The sequence below is a fragment of the Dendrobates tinctorius genome, unplaced genomic scaffold, assembly GCF_039654945.1.
Source record: "Dendrobates tinctorius isolate UK_male_01 unplaced genomic scaffold, ASM3965494v1 ptg000019l, whole genome shotgun sequence".
Taxonomy (NCBI): Eukaryota; Metazoa; Chordata; class Amphibia; order Anura; family Dendrobatidae; genus Dendrobates; species Dendrobates tinctorius.
In genome coordinates, this window is record NW_027361687.1 from 23,300,555 (window position 1) to 23,320,577 (window position 20,023).

Sequence of the window (20,023 nt, forward strand, 5' to 3'; positions counted from 1 at the left end):
CAAACGGTGCTCCCTCCTTTCCAAGCCCGTACGTGTACTCAAACAGTGGTTTACCCCAACATAAGGGGTATCAGCGTACTCAGGAAAAATTGCACAACAACTTTGGTGGTCTAATTTCTCCTGTTACCCTTGGGAAAATAAAAAATTGGGGGCTAAAAAATGATTTTTTTGGAAAAAAAATGATTTTTTTTATTTTCACATCTCTGCGTTATAAACGTCTGTGAAGCACTTGGGGGTTCCAAGTGCTCACTAGACATCTAGATAAGTTCCTTAGAAGGTCTAGTTTCTAAAATGGGGTCATTTGTGGGGGGTTTCTACTGTTTAGACACATCAGGGGCTCTGCAAACGTAATGACGACCGCAGACCTTTCCATCAAAGTCTGCATTTCAAAATGTCACTACTTCCATTCTCAGCCCTTACGTGCGCCCAAACAATGGTTCCTCCCCACATATGGGGTATCAGCGTACTCAGGACAAACTGGACAATAACTTTTGGGATCCAATTTCTCCTGTTACCCTTGTGAAAATAAAAATTTGCGAGCTAAAAAATCATTTTTTGAGGAAAAAAAAATGATTTTTTATTTTCACAGCTTTGCGTTATAAACTTCTGTGAAGCACTTGGGGGTTCAAAGTGCTCACCACACATCTAGATAAGTTCCTTGGGGGGTCTAATTTCCAAAATGGGTTCACTTGTGGGGGGGTTCCACAGTTTATGCACACCAGGGGCTCTGCAAATGTAACATGACGCCCGCAGACCATTCCATTCCAAGTCAGCATTTCAAAATGTCACTACTTCTCTTCCGAGCCCCGACGTGTGCCCAAACAGTGGTCCCCCCCACATATGGGGTACCAGCGTACTCAGGACAAATTGGACAACAACTTTTGGGGTCCAGTTTCTCCTGTTACCCTTGTGAAAATAAAAAATTGTGCACTAAAAAATAATTTTTTGAGGAAAAAAAATATTTTTTATTTTCACGCACTGCGTTATAAACTTTTGTGAAGCACTTGGGGGTTCAAAGTGCTCACTATGCATCTATAAATGTTCCTTAGGGAGTCTAGTTTCCAAAATGGGGTTATTTGTGGCAGAGCTCCAATGTGTAGGCACACAGGGGCTCTCCAAATACGACATGGTGTCCGCTAACGATTACAGGTGATTTTAATTTCAAAAAGTCAAATGGCGCTCCATCCCTTCTGAGCCCTGCCGTGCACCCAAACAGTGGTTCCCCCCCACATATGGGGTATCGGTATACTCAGAACACATTGCACAACAACTTTTGTGGTTCAATTTCTCCTGTTACCCTTGTGAAAATAAAAAATAGCGTGCTAAAATATCATTTTTGAGGAAAAAAAATGATTTTTCATTTTCACTGCTCTGCGTTATAAACTTCTGTGAAGCACCTGGAGGTTCAAAGTGCTCACTACACATCTAGATAAGATCCATAAGGGGTCTAGTTTCCAAAATGGGGTCACTAGTGGGGTTTTTTCACTGTTTAGGCACACAGGGGCTCTCCAAACGCGACATGGTGTCCGATAACGATTGGAGCTAATTTTCCATTCAAAAAGTCAAATGGCGCTCCTTCCCTTCTGAGCCCTGCCGTGCGCCCAAACAGTGGTTTATGACCACATATGAGGTATCGGTGTACTCAGGAGAAATTGCCCAACAAATTTTAGGATCCATTTTATCCTGTTGCCCATGTGAAAATGAAAAATTGATGCTAAAAGAAAATTTTTGTTGCAAAAATTAAAATGTCCATTTTTTCTTTCCACGTTGCTTTAGTTCCTGCGAAACACCTGAAGGGTTAATAATCTTCTAGAATGTAGTTTTGAGTAGCTTGAGGGGTGCAGTTTTTAGAATGGTGTCACTTTTGGGTATTTTCTGCCATATAGACCCCTCAAAGTGACCTCAAATGTGAGGTGGTCCCTAAAAAAAATGGTTTTGTAAATTTTGCTGTAAAAATGAGAAATCGCTGGTCAACTTTTAACCCTTATAACTTCCTAACAAAAAAAAAATTTGTTTCCAAAATTGTGCTGATGTAAAGTAGACATGTGGTAAATGTTATTTATTAACTATTTTGTGTCACATAACTCTCTGGTTTAACAGAATAAAAATTCAAAATGTGAAAATTGCGAAATTTTCTAAATTTTTACCAAATTTCTGATTTTTTCACAAATAAACGCAAAAATTATTGACCTAAATTTACCACTAACATGAAGCCCAATATGTCACGAAAAAATAGTCTCAGAATCGCTAGGATCCGTTGAAGTGTTCCTGAGTTACCTCATAAAGGGACACTGGTCAGAATTGCAAAAAATGGCCAGGTCATTAAGGTCAAAATAGGCTGGGTCATGAAGGGGTTAAAGGAGCACCAATGGAAAGCAGAGGAACTACAGGCAAAAACAAATATTCAATATGAACTCAATATGAACAGAGTTCAACAACAGAATATGGTTGACTGCAACTGAAGGGTTAATCCATAGATAGCAGAGCAAGGGTTAACCTGCTCAGTTTAAGGTATGCAGGATCAGAGAGGGTTTACAAGTAGAGGCACTAATGGTAGAGCCCATCAAATACAGGACACGAGTCTTAATCCTCTTAATGGGCCTTAAATAGGCCTAGGAATATGATGTAATTTAGCCCCACCAGGTAACTTGTAAAACCTGATACCCGGGACAGGTGCGTAACAGCTCCTGAATAAAAACAACTACCCTATGCTATGCCCCTGACTAAATAATTGCCTCACATTAAGCTCCCTACACAACCCCACATTGTTCATTTTATGGTACATGGCTTCCGCACTGTCTTCTCCAATAAAATATTGCCTCCATTCTGTCTGCCCTTATGAAAAATAACCACCACTGTCAATCCTTTCTAAAACCACCACACTGTCCACCTTTATTAGTTATAAGTGCCTCACTGTCCACCCTTATTAGCTATAACCACCACCAGGCCCCTATCATAAGTGTCCCCCACCAACATACTCCCTTTTCATATTGGGCCCGCTCTTCACACTGTATCCTTACACTGTTCCTCCCATACTGAACAGTCTCTGCACTGTGCTCCTCATAGTCCTTCCCTTTGCATACGGTCTGATCTTTGCTGTCTCCTCACACATAGTGTTTTCTCATACTATCCCTCCCATGCTCTCTCCACACATTTCCCCTTAGTAATATTACTCAATTTTTCTCCCCAATACTTTCCCCTCACATTTTTCTCCCCCATACTGTCCTCTCACGTTATTCCCCAACTTTTCCCACACTTTTCTCCCCATACTGTCCCTTGCATTTCCCCTATACTATAACCATACACTCCCCCCATAGTGTCCTCTCACATGCCCCCAACCCTACTGTCCCCTCACACTTATCCCTATCCCTCCGCATACTGTCCCTGCACATCTCCCCACTTTAACTGCATTGGAGTGCTTATGTTAATGTCATTCTTCTCCTCTGTGGAGCAGGAATGAGGATAGCAGTATGAGCATGTGAAATGATCGCGCTGCTGTCGTCGCCTTGACCTTCGAAGTGCTGGTGGACAAAGCTTCAATTGTTCGCATGCATTAAAGATGTGAGTATAATTGCATGCAGGGAGACGTCATTTTACATGTTCTCCGAGCCAGCTGTTATTTTACAACAGGATTGGAGAACTGCCGAGTCTCAGTCCTGAGGAGTCAAAATGCCGATCCCTGGTAAACAGTTTGGACCAACACATTAGGCTAGCCCAACAATGCCCCTGCTGACTAAGTCCTGGGCAAATGTTCCAAAAGAAGACACCATTTTCAACTCCAGCATCAGCGGCAAGAATGTGAGTATTATTACATCTAAAAATGTATTCCTGTCCTTTTAAATTGGATATTTACTAGTGCTTTGTATTATTTTTACATGCAGTATGTCTTCGGAATCAGAATATTCACCACCCCGGCAGGAACTGGCGCAAGCAGACCGTGAGGTGATTATTTCCGTGCATTTGGTAAGTATATCTGCTGCTTCTCAAAATCTCTAACGTTTGTTGTTTTTTTTTCAGACATCGTCATCTTCATCGGACGCGACTAGTGAGGGCGAACAACATGAGCAGCCAAGCCAAGTCCCGGTGGTAATACGGAATGTAAGTATCAAATGATTTGTAATGTCCTTTATTTTTTATCTTCTATCTTTCTTCTTTTCTGGATCTTTTTTAACTTTTTATTCACACAAAATTCGAATATTCTAATGAATGTTTTTTGTCTAGGTTCCACAACGGGATGAAGACGTCTACCTGGAAAATGAGCACCTTATCCGCCTGGTCCAGGAGCGTGCCCCGTTGTGGGACAGCCGTGACCGGTTGCACAAGGACAATGTGGTGACCCGTCGGCTATGGAATGAGGTGGCCGCAGCGTTGATGGATGGCTGGGACAGCGCCACTGCAACCTCCAAAAAGGCGTTTAATAAGTATTTCCCTGCTCTGTTATGCTGCAGTGAATATTGTTCGTGATGGCACTGTTGGGTTTCGAGCCAGATATATTCTAGCAGGAAACCTAACAGTGTCATCTGGCTCAACAGTGACTGCTTGGGGTATTGTATTGCTGTATTGTGCCGCACTGACTCTTGTTCATGATGGCATTGTTGGGTTTAGTGATAGCATATATCGTGCATCATACACAATTGTTAAATGTTGTTTGTTTGTTTTTTCCAACAGTGAACAAAGTCCGAACATGTTGGCGCTCGATCAAGGACAGCTTCAACACTGATGTTCGTGCTGAGGGGTAGGTTTGCAGTGGTTCAGTGGCAAGGACCAGAACAAAATACCGGTACTATCAAGCTTTGCAGTTCCTAAGACCGGTCCTTGCCACCAGAGCGTAAGTATTATAATTTTTGGGTTTTTATTTTTATTAATCTGTGTTTTTCTATTCCACAGCTGATGCTTCTTGTAAATGCATGATAGTAATGTTTTTCCTTTCTTCAACAGCACCTGGAGCAGCACCCTGCAACCTGGCCCTGAAGCGGTCCTTCATCGGTCGACCTCGGACCCGTCTCAGCCATCCGACAGCCAGGAAGCACCTTGCACATCTGGAACACGGACAGCTGCTGACCAGGAAGCTGGTCAATCAGGTGTTTCCCTGTCCCAGATCTCTGCCACTGGTTTTGCAGGCACTACCCGCCAGCGGCAGAGGGCCTTGGACAGGAATGTCTTGCCCGAGTTTATGCACTTGAGCGAGGCCTTTAATGCCAGCCTCAAGTCGCTGTCAGACAGAGTGGAAAGCGGTTTTTCACTAATGGAACGTGGCTTTAACCACAAGGAACACCGCTTCCACTCTGTCGAACAGCGCCTTGACCGTCTGGAGGCCGACCTCAACAGACCAGCGTACCATTTTTTTAGTAAAATTGAAAACGGCATGGCGGAACACCTTAGTCCTGAGCAACAGCCAAGTGTGCTGCAGGCCTGCAGCAATGCTTTCTTGCAGGCTATGCAGCATAATCGGTACGGGCAGCAGTCAGTGGTGTCATTTCCAACTGTGCCACCATTGACTCGCTTCACCTCACTACCGACTTGTACTGCATACCACTGCACGGACACCTCTATTCAAAGCCAGGACTCCCACCATTACACCACCACAAGTCTGAGTGCTGCTGGTCACTTCACCAACACCACCATGGCAAGCACTGCTCCTGTCTGGAGCACCACCGCCACCCCCATGCATGCTTGGAGCACAGCCACCGTGACCACTCCTCAAACGTGGAACAGCCCTGCCGCCAGCACTATAACATGTACTAGCCCTGCCACCACCACTCCACAAACATGGACCATCACTGCCACCACCAGTCCTCCTGCAAGGACAAGCACTGCCACCGCCACCACAGAGCATCAGCCACAGCCACAGCAGCAGGCACAGCAGCAGCAGGCACAGCAGCAGACAGGGACCTACATTCCTTACTTGCCACAAGTTCCAGGTGGGGCCAACAATCAATGCAGGCATTGGGCCCAAGGAGGTCCAGGCAGGCCAGTTTAAGGAGACAAAAAACACTTAGGACCACTGTCGCTGAACCTCTGTCCTCTCCTCCTAGTGTGTCTAGCTCCATTCCCATCACTGGCCTCCCTTCACCCACAAGTTTTGGTGCGCCTTCCCCTAGAACACCTTCATCCACTATAAGCTGTTCATCTTCACTGCACACCTCCAACTTGCAACCATCTGCCACCAAACGCCAAAAAAAAAGTTTTTTTTATAATTTTTTTGTTTAAAAATAAATTTGAATTTCTGGTTTACCATAACAAAGTTTGATTAATATTTTTTGCGTCGCCTACACACACTGCGCCGTACACACGATGCGCCTTCAACTTTGCAAGGTGTCATTAAGTGTTTTGAGGATTAGCTGTTTTTACCATCCTCATTTCACTTATTGTTATACTAGGCCAGGGGGATGATAGATATACCTTGTAATTAACAACATACTCTTATTAAGTGTGTGTTCATACCCAGGCCTATGGCCAATACCCAGGCCTAGTATCATAACTATTTATCAATCATGGGCAGGTTAATACACATATGATTTTTAACCTGCAGCTGTCACGCGGGGCTTAGGTCAACTAAGGCTGAAATACCCGGGGCCCCTGTGGTGTCCCTTTAACTAGGGAAAACCCTGTCTGACCCTCAACCCAGGGTTTTTGCTGATGGTGCAAATGCCTGAGCCTCCAACCTTTCCTTATCTCCTGCTCATCCCTAGGCTTAACCCTCCACCCTCCACCCGGTGAGGAGACAAACCACCAAAGCCCCACACAATAATGACAGACAGGGAGAACTTAAACTGCACCGCGCCGCATACACACAGGAGTATACAGTAATGTGAACAGGGCACAACAAAACACAAATATGGGAAGGTGAAAAGGTAACAACGGATCATACGCCACCAGATACGAATCTCTCTCTCTCCAACACCTCCACTCCAGACCGGAACCACTTGGTATGAAACACAAGCTATAATCGGCGACGCCCATAGTCCAGCACGACTATTTAAAGACCGTGGGCGTGACCAAACATCCAACCTGATCTCCAGCTAGATTAACCCCCGATAACCTGAGAAAATCAAGTCGGCGCCACTCAGGCTATAGTTGACGGAGGTGGAACTACCTCTGCCTGCCGGACGCTGTGGTGTGAATAGCGTCCGACATGACAAGTGGACGGAGGTGAAACTACCTCTGCCTGCCGGACGCTGTGGTGTGAATAGCGTCCGACATGACAGTACCCCGTCTTCTACGAGGGACCCCAGGGTCCTCAAGTCTCATAGGACCCGGCTTGTCCGGATGACGATGGTGAAAAGTACTGACCAGCCGATCCGCATGTATGTCCGAGGCTGGTACCCAAGACCTCCTCCGGACCATACCCCCACCAGTGTACCAAATACTGAAGAGTACAGCGCACTACTCGAGAGTCCACTACCTTGGAGACCTCAAACTCTAAATCGCCATCCACCATGACCGGAAGTGGCATCGGCGTCGAGTCCACAGAGCCTACCACCTTTTTCAATAAAGCCCTGTGAAACACGTTGTGTATCTTGTATACCACAGGAAGTTCCAACCGATAAGCAACTGGGTTAATGATGGCAGCAATCTTAAAAGGCCCAATAAACCTTGGACCCAATTTTAAAGATGGAATTTTGAGTTTTATGTTTTTAGTCGCTAACCACACCCATTCACCCACACACAGGTCCGGACCTGGCACGCGTCTACTGTCAGCCACCCGTTTGTACCTCGCACTCATGCTCAACAATCGCTGTTTCACCCTCCTCCAGACAGATGATAATTGAGCTCCTAGCTGGTCCTCCTCCGGGACGCCCCCCGAGTCACCCTGACGTAAGGTACAAAATTGAGGATGTTGACCGTAAACACAAAAGAACGGAGACTCTCCCGATGACTCTTGGCGGTGATTATTTAACGTGAACTCGGCCAGAGGAAGGAAAGTAGACCACTCCTCTTGGTTGTCGAACACAAAGCATCGTAAATACTGCTCCAGATTTTGGTTCATGCCCTCAGTTTGACCATTTGACTGTGGATGAAACGCCGATGAATGTGACAACTTGATCCCCAAACGTGAGCAAAAAGCTTTCCAAAACCTCGCCACAAATTGAGTTCCCCTATCAGATACTATGTCCGACGGAACTCCGTGGAGTCTGACCACCTCCTGCACAAACACCTGAGCCAACGTCTTTGCATTGGGCAAGGAAGGCAACGACACAAAATGCGCCATCTTTGAAAATCAGTCAACCACCACCAGGATGACCGTGTTCCCCGCCGAGGCTGGCAAGTCAGTGATAAAATCCATGGAGATTTCTGTCCATGGCCTATTAGGTACCCCCAGAGGCTGTAGCGTGCCAGCAGGACGGGCTCGGGGCGACTTGGCCCTAGCGCACGTGATGCATGCTGCCACGTACGAGACCACGTCCTGCCGGATTTTGGGCCACCAGAAACGACACGATACCAGCTCTAAGGTGCCCTTAACCCCTGGATGACCAGCCAGTACTGAGTCGTGGTGTTCCCTCAACACCTTAAGACAAAGATGAAGGGGGACAAATGATTTGTTGGCGGGAAGTCCTGGCGGTACCTCCTCTTGGGCCTCGGCAATCTCCGCCTCTACCTCAGTCGTGAGAGCAGAGACCACTACACCTTCCTGGAGGATGGGTACCGGCTCTTCCCGAGGTTCTCCCCCTGGAAAACACCTAGACAAGGCATCCGCCTTGGTGTTTTTAGCCCCGGGACGGCACGTCACCAGAAAATTGAAACGAGTAAAAAACAATGCCCAGCGAGCCTGCCTAGGAGACAGACGCTTGGCCGACTCCAGATAGAGCAGGTTCTTATGGTCGGTGATGACTGTGACCTGGTGAGCCGCCCCCTCCAAGAAGTGTCGCCATTCCTCAAAAGCCAATTTGATGGCCAACAACTCCCTGTTGCCGATATCATAATTCCATTTGGCCGGCGACAGCTTCTTGGAGAAGTAGGCGCATGGATGCATATCGCTCAAGGACGAGCCTTGTGACAGTACTGCCCCCACTCCCACCTCAGACGCATCAACCTCCACCACAAAAAGTTTAGACACGTCCGGTTGCACCAGAATGGGGGCTGAAGCAAAACTGTTCTTCAGACGCTCAAATGTACGTATCGCCACCTCAGGCCAGCTAGCCAGATCGGTACCTTTTTTTGTCATGTCCGTGAGCGGTTTGACTATAGTAGAAAAGTGTTTTATAAATTTCCTATAATAATTAGCAAACCCAAGGAACCGCTGGAGCGCTTTCAGATTATCAGGCCTTTCCCATTGCAGCACCGCTTGCACCTTTGCGGTGTCCATTTTAAACCCTGCAGCGGACACAATATATCCCAAAAAAGGCAACTCCTGAACGAAAAATAAGCATTTTTCCAGCTTAGCATAGAGCTTATTCTCCCGGAGCAACTGTAACACCTGCCTGACATGCTCTAAATGAGTGTCCCGGTCACTTGAATAAATGAGGATATCATCCAGGTATACAATCACAAATTTCCCCAGGACATGAGCAAATACATCATTAATAAAATGTTGGAAAACAGCAGGCGCGGTTGTCAACCCAAATGGCATAACCAGGCTCTCAAAATGACCCTCAGGAGTGTTAAACGCCGTCTTCCACTCATCCCCCTGACGGACCCTTATGAGGTTATACGCCCCCCTGAGGTCAAGCTTGGAAAACCACTTCGCCCCCGCCACCTGGTTGAACAAATCAGGGATCAAAGGCATCGGGTAGGGATCACGGATCGTAATCTGGTTTAACTCCCGGAAATCCAGACACGGGCGTAACCCCCAATCTTTCTTCTTAATGAAGAAAAACCCCGCTGCTACAGGCGAGGACGAAGGCCGGATGTGTCCTTTGCTCAGACTCTCCGCGATGTAGTCTTTCAGAGCTTGTCTCTCTGGACCAGAAATATTAAACATCCTGGCCTTAGGTAATTTGGCCCCGGGTTTTAACCTAATCACACAGTCATAGGCTCGATGTGGAGGCAGTTCTGAGCAACCCCTCTCAGAGAATACATCCGCGAAATCCTGCAAAGCCTCCGGAAGGCTGGGCGTCACGGCGGACACACATGTGGCCAAGCAATTGTCCTGGCAGAAACCACTCCATTGGACTATGTCCTGAGTTTTCCAATCAATCACCGGGTTGTGCCTGGACAACCATGGAAAACCCAGGACCATTTGTGCTGGGAGATTACGTTGGACCCTACATGTAACCCACTCAGAATGTAGGACCCCAATGTGGAGTTTCACCTCAGCCACAAACTCCGTAATCTCCCCTTGTGGGAGGGGAGCGGCATTAATGGTAACCACCTGAATGGGATGAGGGAGTTTTTCGATTTTAAACCCGGCAGTGCTTGCAAACTCCTCATCTATGAGATTGGTGGCGGAACCGCTATCCACAAACACTGATATTGGTAGCTCTCGGCCCGCGATAATAACCTTGGCAGGGAGCATACACTGAGATACCATCATGGAGGATATGCATACGCTCAGTTGAGCCTCCTCCATACCCTCTGAGCTTAACAGTTTTCCGCCGGTGTGACCCTCTTCGGTAGCACAGGACAAACGTTAACATAATGATTTCTTTTACCACAGTAAAAACATGCTCTGGGCTTCCTGAACCCAGGAACGCGACGCTTAACCTATGACACCCCCGCAATTTGCATAGGTTCAGTGGGCTCACCTGCAGCAACCACACTTGCACCTCTGCTTTCCCCCAGGGGTAGCGTCTCCTGTGCCCCCTGACGCAAACGGCGATCAATACGTATAACCAAACTCATGGCAGACTCCAACGATGCAGGAGTCTCATACATCAGGAGGGCCTGTTTAACTCTTTCTGAAACCCCATGAATAAACTGACTCCGCAGCGCTGGGTCGTTCCACTGTGTGTCTACTGCCCAACGGCGAAATTCTGAACAATAGTCCTCCGCCAAGCGCTCCCCCTGGCGGAGGGCACGGATTTTAGATTCCGCTAGAGCCAATCTGTCAGGATCATCATAAATGAGCCCGAGTGCAGAAAAAACATTATCGACAGAATGAAATGTAGCAGAGTCAGCTGGTAAGGAAAATGCCCATGCTTGAGGGTCCCCACTCAGTAAGGATAACACCAGACCCACCCGCTGAGCCTCATTACCTGAGGAGATAGGGCGCATGCGGAAGAATAACTTGCAGGCCTCCCGAAATATGACAAATTTGCTGCGTTCCCCTGAGAATCGTTCTGGCAGCGGGATCTTCGGCTCTGCACCGATACCTGCAGATGCTGTTTGCACCTTCGCTACTACCAGGCCCTGCTGCTGAACTGCCCCTTTCAACTCGGAGACCTGTAAGGACAGCGCCGCCAACTGGCGGGTTATGGAATCCATGGACTCCTGAAAAATGTAGGCCGATTATAATCTCACGCGGGGCTTAGGTCAACTAAGGCTGAAATACCCGGGGCCCCTGTGGTGTCCCTTTAACTAGGGGAAACCCTGTCTGACCCTCAACCCAGGGTTTTTGCTGATGGTGCAAATGCCTGAGCCTCCAACCTTTCCTTATCTCCTGCTCAGCCCTAGGCTTAACCCTCCACCCTCCACCCAGTGAGGAGACAAACCACCAAAGCCCCACACAATAATGACAGACAGGGAGAACTTAAACTGCACCGCGCCGCATACACACAGGAGTATACAGTAATGTGAACAGGGCACAACAAAACACAAATATGGGAAGGTGAAAAGGTAACAACGGATCATACGCCACCAGATACGAATCTCTCTCTCTCCAACACCTCCACTCCAGACCGGAACCACTTGGTATGAAACACAAGCTATAATCGGCGACGCCCATAGGCCAGCACGACTATTTAAAGACCGTGGGCGTGACCAAACATCCAACCTGATCTCCAGCTAGATTAACCCCCGATAACCTGAGAAAATCAAGTCGGCGCCACTGAGGCTATAGTGGACGGAGGTGGAACTACCTCTGCTGCCGGACGCTGTGGTGTGAATAGCGTCCGACATGACAAGTGGACGGAGGTGAAACTACCTCTGCCTGCCGGACGCTGTGGTGTGAATAGCGTCCGACATGACAGCAGCGTCGCTTCGCACCAATATATTTCACGAAAACTAGCGATGCTGCAGTTTAACTCGTATGTGTAGTTACCTGCCCAAGTGTGAGAACATCATTAATTCACAGGTATACATGGGAAGTTGTTTATTTTAAAAAAGACATAGTGCACTCGGTACAGGTATCAAAACAGGTTTTTTATTAACATACACACACGAAAACATTTTTACACCATTTCATCTTGCCAGTGCACCCGTCCTACATCAGAGAAAAAGTAGGCCGCAAATTGGTCCCTCATTTGGCCAACTTCAACGGATGACCTGAGAGGGTGCTGAGTGAATTCAGGCAATGGGTTAGGAACAGCATCATCGAGTTCAAAGGTCGGGTGCTCTTTAGCCATCACAAAATTATGTAGAACCACACACGCCTTCACCACCTCATCCACTGTTTCAAGTTTAAGATTAATGGCTGTGCCGAGAATTCGCCATCTGGAGACAAGAATCCCAAAAGCACACTCTACAGTTCTTCTGGCCCTGGTCAGCCTGTAATTAAAGATTTTTTGGTGTGGTCCAAGTCACAGCTGGAGTAGGGTTTCAGTAGGTTTGCGCTCATTTGAAAAGCCTCATCCCCAACCATTACAAAGGGCAGTGACGGAGCTACGGTGTGGGGAAGAGGCCGTGGCATAGGGAAATTAAATTGGTTGCCATACAACCTCCGGCCCATGTCTGAGTTTTTAAAAGCCTGGGAGTCATTACCATGGCCAAATGCTCCAATGTCCACTGCTACAAACATACATCCGGCATCCGCAATGGCCATGAGTACTGTTGAAAAGTACTGTTTGTAATTATAATACTCCGATCCAGTTCTTTTGGGTTTGATGATCCGTATGTGTTTATCATCAACAGCTCCCAAACAGTTGAGGAAATTGCAGACTGTCCAGAATTTGTCAGCAATTTCCATCCACTTTTCAGCGGTGGGCAGGGGCATAAATTCTGGACAATGAACGTTCCAGAGAGCCCGGCAGGTGTCCGCAACAATTCCAGACAAGGTGGAGATTCCAATACGGTACTGGAAGTGTAGTGAAGATAGGGTCTCTCCAGTCACCAGGAATCTGCGAAACAGAGAAAGAAGTAAAATTAATATTTCTGTATATGGTTTTTTAAAACAATAAAAAAAAAATTAGTACATTCACGAAAAATAATTAGGCCAGGTTTAGAATAATACATGTCACAAAAAAAAAATGCAGACACCCCCCTTGGTTTTTAAATATTACGTACCGTAATGTCACCAGGAGCCGTTCCTCAGGAGGAATCGCACGACGGAGCTGTGTGTCCTGTCTCTGGATGGATTCTTGGACACGATCAAGCAAGTCCCTGAAACTTTCTTGGGACATCCGGATATAATCTGTAAATTTCTCCGGGTTTGCCTGTAGCTCGCTCTAGAGGGTGTGGTATGCCCCACGGCTCTCCCGGAGTTCAATAATCGGATGTATCCACAAACGCCGTTGCTGCAGTCTTTGCTGTCTCTCTCTCTCTTCCTTTGTTCATGGCAAGCATCTGCATATGCCCTAGCCATCGCGATGTCCAAATCCAAGTTGAAGTGAAAACTCTTCCAGCGCAGATCCTTGTTGACACAAGAAAAATTAAGCAAATGTGAATACGGCTGTAGACAGGGTCTATATATTACCATACCACACCGCCACTGATGTCCCATTGGTGGTGTGTGTTGCAAGATTGTTATCTAGATTTCTTTTTGTGGGAAGACAAACAATGTCCAAAAAAATGCAAACGCATTGAAAACGCATGCAAACGCATACAAACGCTGCGTTTTTTTTCTTCATGCGCACAAAAATGCTGGGAAAAAAGCAGCGTTTGTATGCATTTTTTTAATGCGTTTGTATGCGCAAAAAAACGCAGCGCAAAAAAACGCAAGTGTGAAAGTAGCCTTATGCAGTGATGAGGCAGAAACACAGCAAAGTTCAAAGCAAAACATCTCTTTAATGTTCAACTCAGCAAAGCACAGCACACCATATCCTGCGGATTGCAGCCGGGCACATATCCTCTGGATTACAGTCACTAAACACGCTAGTCCTCCTCTGACAGATTGCTGTAGGTAGCTTGCTGTAGGTGGCTGCACCACCGTGTTAATGTTCTACTCACAGAACTACTCACAGAATTACAGAGTACATGACATCCTCCAGATCACAGCTGGGAACCATATCCTCCTCACTATACACGCCAGTCCTCCAGGCTCAGGACTGTCTACCTCCAGTTCACCGCCGGCACAAGACAGTCCACCTCCAAGACCTGTTGCTGCGGGTGACTGCACTGCTGCATACACTGTGGGGGCCAGGCCCCTGAGCTGCCTTGGCTCCGCTTGTCTGTGTTGCCTCACACAGATGGAGCACTGGAGAGCCGACTGCTCTGCCCTCTAGCACACACCAGACTGACACTCAACCTGACACATCCACACCCTATACTGCAGGGTTTTCAACTAGCAATCTGTGGCCTTCAGCCACATGGAAAACTCAGTCAGGAATGAAACGGACTGCACTAATAATATACTGTAGTCTGTTTCAAAACACCAAAACCCAGAGTAGGTTTTCCCCAAATCTGCCTGGACAACTACATGTCCAAGACCTATAGTCACTTTAGTCTGCAGTGCAACCACAGCTACGCCTGTAATTGCAATGTACTCTCATGACCTCAATACGTCTCCTGTGCATCCTGGGGGGAACATACAGTGACCCTCACATGTCACTGCCTCACACTGCATAACACTGTACACATAGCGCGGATTGTTGTCTTCAGGGGTAGGGACGCAGCAGAACTGTCCATCATTATTACATATACATGCTTTTCTTTTACCGGAGGCAAACATAGGGATAGAGAAGGGGTTGCCCCAGTAGTGGACAACCCCTTTGAGACATGTACAGTCTCCAATAAACAGAGCCTCCATCTGTGTGTTTGATCAGGAAAGATAGCTGTAAACTGAACAACTAAAGAGTTGTTATAATTGGAGATGAGAAAATGTATTTAAATGGCATTGAATTCTACTCTCATTTTACAAAAATCCACATTGGCAGAAGTGTGGATTTTTTTATAATTCGCCTCGCAGATTTAGCAAAATGGCGTCTGCTGGTCATTCAGCAATATTGTTTCAGAATGAAAAAAACAAGATTTAGTTTTAATACTTATAACCAGAGTGAAAAATATTCCTTTTTCAATTTAATTCCTTATTTTATTTTATTTAGATGATTATGGGGGGAGGGCATAGTGCCTGAGCTTCTTAGTTTTTGGTCTTATCATGTTCCGGATGCTCCCCTGAGTATTCCATTTTTTTATTTTCTTTTTTAAATCTGCCATTCTATCCTACACGTATGGGCATTTTTATATAGTGCTAATTTTTATGGCCTAAAGACATGCCCCCGAGGAATCCTGTGAGCACGAACCCGTTGTAAATAACGTAAAATGTACTACTAGTAACCCCATGGCGTGAATAAAACATTACTGTACTGTAAGCGTCTGAAATCATAGTGTTCTGAAAAGGTGTTTTCTGGTTTTGGAAATCAACTGCACCCCAGCTGCAGCTTGTGTAATAAAAAAACAAACTAACTTGACTCACCCTCCCCTGCTCCAGCGCGGAGTCTCTATCACTGCATCTGGTGTCTATCATTGTCTGTAATTCCCACATCTTGTTGACAGCACTGCAGGCAGTCATTGAGCTCAGCAGCTCTGGGCAGCTCATCCTGTCAACTTGAGCAAAGTCTATGAGCTCACTGATGTTGACATGAGTTCAGATTTTTACACCATAACAGAAATCAGGGGCATCGACAGAGACTCAACACTGGACCTGGGGAGGGTGAGTACTTTACATTTTGTGCCAGGGTATAGTGGTTTTCCAAATCTGGAAAACTCCTTTAAAAATTTAAAGGAATTGTCCAGAATTAACTGCCATGGTCTGTATGTGAATTCTGGTTTAGTGCTGCAGGGGTTAATACCTTTGGCCTCTCTCTGGTTCTGGGAGGGCTTTAAATAGCCTCATTTGAGCTCTGTCCGTTGTCATTGATACTTTTGACCTTGGCTTAGTTCCTGATCCCTGTGTATCTATGGATACTGTCTGCCTGTGTAGGTTTGCTCGGGTATGACCTGGTCCGTTCCTGTTTCTGATATTGCTGCCTGAACTGTACTTGTTTTGCCTCTCTGTTATGACCTTTACTTGTCCCTGACCTTCGGTTCCATTGCTCTTGCCTGTACCGCGCTGCTATCTCCGGTTTCCAAACTCTGCTTTGTGACTGGCTACGTCCCTGTCTTGCCCCTCCAGTACCATGCCATCTCCTGGCTTAGACCTGTGCCTGCCTGACTACTCTCTGGGCATCTCTAGACCAAGCACCGGTCTCTGGAGCGTCAGGGCTTGTCTCCACCCCCAGACACTCCCCCAGCAGTCACGTGCTTCAGGTCCTGTATGCCTGAAGCACGCATCTCCACTGCTGCCGGTCAAATTGGCATTTGAAGACTGGAGGCATTTTTTTGGAAGGGGCAGCACATCCTATCACTGTGATTACTGATCATAAAAACTTAGCCTATATTGAGTCTGCTAAAAGATTAACTCCCAGACAGGCCTGCTCGTCGCTTTTTTTTCCCCGGTTTCAGGTTTCCATTACTTTTCGTCCTGAGTCCAAAAATGTCAAAGCTGATGCATTGTTTCGAAGCTTTGATTCTGGGTCTCCCCCCGAAACACCATCCTCCATTCTTCCACCCGGGGTGGTGGTGGCAGATGTCTCATCGAAGCGGGAGCGAGAGATTTCAGAGGCTCAGTTTCTTGCTCCTGCTTCTAAACCCGAGGGTAAATTGTTTGCCCCGGAGCAATTTCGTTCTAGGCTCCTTCAAGAGTTTCATGGGTCTAGGCTGAGTGCTCATCCTGGGATTTCTGCCACACGGGAGGCCGTGGCAAGGATTTTTTGGTGGCCCTCGTTGGGTGCGGATGTCAAAAAATTGGTATCTGCATGTGAGGTTTGTGCCCGTTCTAAGAGCTCTCATAGCCGGCCGGCTATGAACTGATGCCTTTGCCAGTTCCTGATAGACCATGGACTCATTTGTCCATGGATTTTATCACCAATCTCCCTCCTTCCAGGGGTAATATAGGTGGTGGTGAACAGGTTTTCCAAGCAACCTCAATTTGTACCCTTGTCCGCATTACCCTCTGCTGAAACCTTGTCCAGGCTGTTTGGTCCATCTGCACGGGGTACCCAGGAATGTGGTGTCAGCCAGAGGTGTGCAGTTTGTGGCTAAGTTCTGGAAGGCATTCTGTAAAAAAATTGAATATTACTTTGTCCTTTTCTTCTGCGTATCACCCTGAGAGTAATGGTCAGACTGAAAGCCCCAATCAACACCTTGAGCAAATTCTTCGGTGTTTGACCTCTGCTAGGCAGGATGAGTGGTGTGATGCGCTGCCTTTGGCTGAGTTCGCTTTTAGCAGTCATGTGAATCAGTCCACTGGTATGTCTCATTTCCTGGAGAACTATGGATTTAATCCACAGTTTGTGGAATTTTCTCGTTTGGATTCTGGTTGTCCTGGGGCGGAGGAGTCTGTACAGCATTTAAAAAATCGGTGGGCTGAGGTCCGGTGTAACATCTCCAAGTCTCAGGGGAGGTATAAGTTTTTTGTAGACAAACAGAGGGTTTCAGGTCATACTTTTCAAGTTGGGGAGAAGGTTTGGCTCTCCACGCAGAATATTAAGCTCAAAGTTTCCATCAGCCAAATTGGGGCCAAAATTCATTGGTCCATACGAAACTGTGGAGATAGTCAATCCTGTAGCCTATAGGTTACGTCTCCCAGCCTCATTTAAAATTTCCTATGTGTTCCACAAATCCCTTTTAAAAGCTTTGGGATCTGTTGAGGAGGGTTCTGTGTTGACTGTTCCCCCGGTGTTGGTGGAGGGTCACATGGAATATGAGGTCGAACACATTGTGGATTCTCATCTGGTACGTCGCACCTTGCAGTATCTGCTACACTGGAAGGGGTATGGTCCAGAGGATCGGTCGTGGTTCCCGGCCCAGTCTGTACACGCTGATCGTCTGGTTCGGGCGTTTCATGCCAGACATCCTGAGAAGCCTGGGGGTCCAGTGGCCCCCCTTTAAGAGGGGGGTACTGTCATGGTCTGTATGTGAATTCTATTTTAGTGCTGCAGGGGTTAATACCTTTGGCCTCTCTCTGGTTCTGGGAGGGCTTTAAATAACCTCAATTGGGCTCTGTCCGTTGTCAGTGATACTTTTGACCTTGGCTTAGTTTCTGACCTCTGTGTATCTGTGGTTACTGTCTGCCTGTGTATGCTTGCTCGTGTATGACCTGGTCCGTTCCTGTTTCTGATATTGCTGCCTGACTCTGTACTTGCTTTGCCTCTCTGTTATGAACTTTGCCTGTCCCTGACCTTCCGTTCCATTGCTCCTGCCTGTACTGCGCTGCTATCTCTGGTTTCCAGACTTTGCTTTGTGACTATGTCCCTATCTTGCCCCTCCTGTACCATGCCATCTCCTGGCTTAGACCTGTGCCTGCGCGACCACTCTCTGGGCATCTCTGGCCCAAGAGCAGGTCTCCGGAGCGCCGGGGCTTGTCTCCGCCCCCAGACACTCCCCCAGCAGTTACGTGCTTCAGGTCCTGTTTACCTGAAGCATGCATCTCCACTGCTGCCACCCCGCCCCACAGGTATCTTTGAGCATAGTTTGTTCTACTCAGGACATGCGCACTGGCTCAGTGAGCAAGTGCAGTGCGGACATTAACATATTGATGTCCTATCTAATGGATGTCACCATTATGAGGTTGGTAGGGATCGGACACTTGCGAGTCGCATGATCTGATGCTAGCTGATCCAAGAGTGACCAGACGTAAGAAATGTATGAAGCAAAACACACTGGCCAGAATTCATCAAAGTGAAACTCCTTTGTAGGCTTTGTGCAATATCGGATGCCTACAAACATATTGTGATTTTTTTTCTTTGGGGGGGGGGGGGCAAAGCCCATCAAATTCAGCATAATTTCTACCACGAACGGGAACGGATCTCATATTACACCGGAAATGTACAGCAGCCCTTGGCTAGCATAGATACTGACAGAGGCCTCTTCATGAATTTGCTGCATCTCACTCGAGAGCACCGTTCATTAAGACTGGCATGCAATACACCAGTCTTGATCAGCAGGGAGGGGGGTTCCTGGTGTTAGACCACCACCGATTTCATATTCAAGATTTATCAGACAGATTGGTCATCAATATAGAACAAAATAAAAAAATATAAATATAAAATAAATATAAATATAAAAGAGTAAATATTATTATTATACATTTATGTAGCGCCATTTATTCCATGGCGCTTTACATGTGAAAAGGGAAAATATAGACAAGTGCAATAAATATGTGCAAGACAAGGGGCACACAAGTACAGAAGGAGAGAGGACCCTGCCCGCGAGGGTTGACAGTCTACAGGGAGGGTGAGGATACACAAGGAGAGGGTAGAGCTGGCTGTGCGGTGGTTCAGTAGACTGATGGTCATTTGCAGGCTGTAGGCTTGTCGGAACAGGTGGGTCCTAGGGGTTCTTCTTGTAGGTTTCCGTTGTTGGTGAGAGTCTGATATGTTGCGGTAGAGAGTTCCAGAGTATGGGGGAAGCACGGGAGAAGGCTTCTATGCGGTTGTAGGAAGAAGAGATGAGGGGGGAGTAGAGAAGGAGATCTTGAGAGGATCGAAGGTTGTGTGCAGGTAGGTACCGGGAGACCATGTCACAGATGTATGGAGGAGAGAGGTTGTGGATGGCTTTGTATGTCATGGTTAGGGTTTTGAACTGGAGCCTCTGGACAATAGGAAGCCAGTGAAGGGCCTTGCATAGGGGGGAGGCTGGGGAATAGTGGGAGACAGGTGGATTAGTCAGGCAGCAGAGTGTAGAATGGACTGGAGTGGTGCCAGAGTGCTGGAGGGGAGACCAGAGAGTA

General features: G+C 47.0%; 1 protein-coding gene across 1 annotated transcript in view; it reads left to right on the plus strand.

Moving 5' to 3' along the window:
* Nucleotides 1–20,023, plus strand: part of PPP1R14D (protein phosphatase 1 regulatory inhibitor subunit 14D) — a 56,266-nt gene that overhangs the window by 21,629 nt on the left and 14,614 nt on the right. The gene's annotated exons all lie outside the window — the stretch shown is intronic.